At 45.4% G+C, this 5,075-nt stretch overlaps 1 pseudogene; it reads right to left on the minus strand.

Annotated features, from left to right (window-relative positions):
- Positions 1 to 3,229: 3,229 nt before the first annotated feature.
- Positions 3,230 to 3,882, minus strand: LOC102842507 (annotated as a pseudogene).
- Between the last annotated feature and the right edge of the window lie 1,193 nt (positions 3,883 to 5,075).

Raw genomic sequence — 5,075 nt, forward strand, 5'->3', positions numbered from 1 at the left:
GCTTGCCTGACACAAACCTCAAAGCAGGACTGCTCTGGAGCCTGGCTGAGCGCTCTCTGTTAACATAGGGTGGTCAGAGATAGTTAGTCCCCATGCCTAGGCAGATCCCCACTTGTCCATCCCCATGGTCTAAGAGACCTGAACTGTCATACAGTGATAGAGCAGAAAATGGCGCCAACATTGTTTACAGGAAAGGTACAGAAAGCCTTCCCCAGGCCCTTCCAGCTGCCTGTGTTGGCCAACAATGGGGTTGCACCTCACCCGCATATCCGTGTTTCAATGCTGTGTTTCCACTTACTCAGTTACTCATCCACACATCAACCTCTTATGAAATATCTCCTCTGGAGCAGGCATGGCTCAGGGGCAAAGAGTGGCCCCTGAAGCTCAAGTTCATAGGGAAACAATTCAGGAACAGACAGCATATACCAGTGCAGGGGGCACAATGGAGATGCAGTCTTTGGGGTCCAAGTGCGGGGAGGTTCTGGGAAGCATGCTGACACCCAGTCTCAGGACCAGGCTGAGCGCTGAGGAGAAAGCCAGTAAAAAGCAACATCTGAGAAAAGACTGAGTTAGCCTGTGATTGGGGTGGACAGTGATGAGGCTCAGACTCCTCAGAGCTCCCTTAAGCCTTGAAATGCCCCCAATGGAGGCAAGGAGGAGCTGGGAGAAGTCTATAGGGCCTTGGGACCTGTCTCCATACAGGTCACAGAAAGTGGGACAGTGACTCTAAGGGCTAGGATGGCGGACATCCACAGATGTTCTACAGACACCCCACAGACACCCCGTAACCACCCCATACTCAACTCACAAATGCTCTATGGGCAGCCCCAAGTCTTTTAAAGAGTAAGGACGATGAGACTTTGTCTTATATACTTTGGACCTGTTATCAGGAGGGGCCAGTCCCTGAAGAAGGACATCAAACTTGGTAAAGCAGAGGGTCAGCAAAAAGAAGAAGACCCTCAACAAAGGGACTGACACAGTAACTTCAATGATGAGCTCAAACGTAGCAAGCACTATGCATATGGTGTAGGATCAGGAAGTGTTTCACTCTGCTGTGCATGGAGTTTCTGTGAGACGGCACCTACCAACACTCTTAACAGAAACAGATATTCAGGTCTCTCCTCTGTGGTTGTGTTTTGTTGTTTGAATGACCAATCTTCATGTTAGTAGTAAACAGCAAGTCGTGTATGCCACCCAGGCATATGTTATCCATAGTGTTGTTGGACCATCTTGCTGTTGAATGCTACCATAGGTCTAATTCCTAACTGATAGGGTTTGATCAGAAATGACATGCATCACTTCTAAGCAGGGGGCATACACTGTTCGTGGGATGAGATACAGATGTGATGGTCGTGTCTGAAGCACCCACCTTGATCCCAGAGATGAAAGCCCTGTGTTGACATGGCACTGTCACCCTAGCCTACACAATTTGCCTTTGAAGCACCAACTTCTGTATCTTCTCTCCCAGGTTAGATGATGCGCTAAGCAATACAGAGCAGTGAGCAACCAGTGAGGAGCAAATTGAAAGCTACACTGCTGTCCATGCAGACATTACAACAAGCAAGTGGTAATCTAGCCCCATCATGGACAGTGCTTTGAGGTGGACATTTAAAACCATTCCACTCCTTCTTACTCAAGACATTTGGCAGCCAGCTGACTCTCCTGAGGTCTTGGGGCACAGGCGCTGAGCCTTCTGTGTGGGACTTCTCCAGGCGGTGATGAGGGATCAGCTGCTTCTAGGTCCCAGCTCCACCATCTCCATGCCCTTCTGATCCAGCCTAAGTCATACCCAGGAGAGAGATACACTTAAGAGAGATACTTAGTCTTAATTACCTTGGAACAAAATGGGTGATTTTTTGCTTAGTGGTTATGGAAAGAACTAGCCAACTGCTCCCACCTAGGTGCACATGGCTATCCAGTGACTCACAGCCTTGCATTCCCACACCATGGTGTGTCACTCCGAGTTTCCATCCCACCCCACCCCTTACGTGGAGCCCTCCTGCAGAAACCATGTCGGGGCTGTGTCTGACTTCTTCTGGCTTCATAAGAGTGAAGGAATATCAAACTCATAATAGCCCAAGTTCAATTCCTATGAAGTGAAGGTCAGACATGTCTCTACCCTACAACTTTCTTTATCCTATTCTGACACCAACCATCCCTCTCACATCACTCTTTGCTTCACATCTGGGTTTGACAATCCATTGGAGTGGCCACACAGAACTCATAACAATATTCATGATTATAGGGTTTATTAAGGAAGTGAGAAGGTTACAATTCAGGATCAAAATCAACTCAGGATGCAATAGTTTTCCAATCAGGAATGTCTCTTCTCTGATGTACTGCAGACACCTTACTCTTCTCTTTGGCCTCTCAGCCTTGACCTCTGTCCTGCTTGGGAAAATGTTACAAACCTCTTTCAGATAGTCTGTGAAGGCTCAAAGGGCACATTGTGCAAGTTAGTCACCTGCTGGTAGGGACTCAACTTTATTCAGTCCATGGGCCTACATCCCAAAGCTCCTTGGAGTCTCTATGCCACCGCCTCCGCTGTCGCCTCTGTTTTAGGTACGGATCTCATGCTCCACTCATGTTCTTCCTTCTTGATGGTCCTGGGATTGTCTGCTCCTGCTTCTGAGATAACTCCTTTTAAGCCTAGCAGAGATGGCAAAACTAATCGATCCCAGCCTCAGAGTCCACCAAACCTTGTTTGCATAGTCTCATCCAAACACTTGGTGCAAATTAAGAAGACACTGGACAGAAAAGTCATATGACGTCAATTCAAAGCATGCTACTTGAATCAACAATCAATGGCCATGGAAACAGCAGTTGCGACATATTGACATATTGCTTAAGACAAACGATCTATGCTTTAAAAGACCTCTTTAATGTCTGAAAAGGCAAAGATGTCACTTTGAAGATTGAGGTTTGCCTGACTCAAGCCATGGTCATTCCAATGTCCTGTTATGCACATGAAAGTCGAAGACTGAAAAAGGAAGACCAAGAAAGGTTGGTGGTATTCCAATTGTAGTATTGTCAAGAAAACCCAACACAAAACAATGTTTAATATACTGTGGACTGCTATACAATGGACAAATCTGTCTTAGAGGAAGTATAGCCAGAATGTTCCTTAGAAGCAAGGGTGGTAAGACTTTTTCTGGTTTAGTTGTTTTTCTGTTTTTCCCATGTCTTCATTGTTGGTGATTTGGTTTTGGTTTTAAATCAGTTGTGCTCCTTACGAAGCAAGCAGAGGTGCAATGGTTTTACATTGCAAAATGGATGCTGCAAACCATCCTCCAAGTCAACCATGGCATTCCTCTATTCATCTATCTCTGGTTTTACCAGACTGTTTTCTTGTTATTCTTTCACTTTCAGAAACATGTATGAATCTAGATCAGGCTTAGGAGCTGACCTTAACAGTCCCACCTTTATAAGTTAGGAGGCATATACCTCAAGACTATGTGTTTTTAGCTAGGTCTCTGTATTAGCCTTGTATTCTTTTGCAAAAGAGAAATCTTTTGGAGAGAGGCTGGGAAACTCATTGTCAGAGCATGTTTTCTCCTTTTAAAGGATATGAGGGAAAAATTTCTCTAACTTCATGAGCTGACACCACAAGTAGCTGCTAAAAACGTACCAGTTCCTCTCCATCCCATTTGATAGATGCTGACTTTCAGATTCCTTATTTTTGCTCTTTGAGATTTTCTTCCATGTGGCTTAGCTGTTCTATGACACATTTAACCATTTAAGACTTGCTTTCCAGCAGTTCAGGGGGAAACTTTTCATTTATCCAGGCCTGCTGCAGCCTCTTATGAGCTCTGCAGGAGGAAGGACGACCTCATCACTATCTCCATCAGAGTCCTGATCCAGTAGCGTCAGTTCTTCTGCCATCTTCTCTGAAACCAGGAACTGGAGGTCCAGCTCAGAAGGTCACTCAATGTGCTGGGGGGCAGAGAGACACTCCAAGGCAGCAAGTGGCAAGGGCAAAGCTCATGGGGAACAACCAGGGCTTTCCCAAAGACTACCTGGAAATAGAGCAGTTAGAGCAATTCCTATGAGGCTTTTTTTTTTTTTTTTTCCCTAAACATTTTTATTACAAATTTCTTTTCACCCTTCACCAAAAAGACATGGGTTGGCACAGCAATCATAAAAAAGGAAGGACCAATCCCTGGAGAAAAACATGGTACTTGGTAAAGTAGAAGGTCAAGAGAAAAAAGGAGACCCTCAATAAGATGGATTGAGAGAACAAACAAGATGGCGGATCAGGTGGAAGTGCAGTGAAGAGGTCCACCAGCAAAACACAGAATACCAGACCAAGCAGGCTCAGGGGCTGGTCCCAGAAATCTGGACCACATATAAAGGAATATTTATAAGGTTGGAAGGCTTACAACTGGGGGAATTTGTGACAGAAGCAAGAAATCCATTGCTTTCTAGTTTGGAACACTCAGCTGCTCCAGGAGCCGCCATCTTGGGTGAGACCAAGAGGGAGAAGGATCGGAGCAGCCACAGACGCCTGGCAGAACCACGGAGATAAAAGAGTGGACATTCTTTTCTTTTGGTATCTGTTCATTGGTCCCTTGCTGTCTGAGCACCTCCATTCTGGTAACTATAGGGGTGCCTGAGCTACGGACACCTCAGCCCCATCCTTGGATGGTTCTACTATGCATGTGCACAGATCTCCTTAAAATTTAAAGAGACAGTTTGCAATAAAAACCAAACGACCACAGCCAGTACTGAACTGTTTAAAACTAGAAAAAGGGCCTGAACAGGGATTGTGGAGCAGGACAAGCAGACAAAAAAGGAAATAGGCCAAAAATCAAATCCTAAGTTACGTCAAAAAGACCAACAGTGGCATCTTGAAACTTCTCAAGAAGAAGAGTGAAAAGGGAAGCCCAATTCCTGATCACATCTACCTGGAGGCAATCAGAAAGCATAAAAAATACCAAAATACACACCCATCTAAGTATTACAGCCACAGATAACCCCTGAAGAGGCCCAAAAAACAGAAGCAGATGACCATATCTGCACATGTCCAGAAACGAGATAAAGTGACTGAGGCAAATGAGCTGGAAGTAGACCTACAC

Source organism: Chrysochloris asiatica, unplaced genomic scaffold (genome assembly GCF_000296735.1).
Source record: "Chrysochloris asiatica unplaced genomic scaffold, ChrAsi1.0 scaffold00097, whole genome shotgun sequence".
In the NCBI taxonomy this organism is placed as follows: domain Eukaryota; kingdom Metazoa; phylum Chordata; class Mammalia; order Afrosoricida; family Chrysochloridae; genus Chrysochloris; species Chrysochloris asiatica.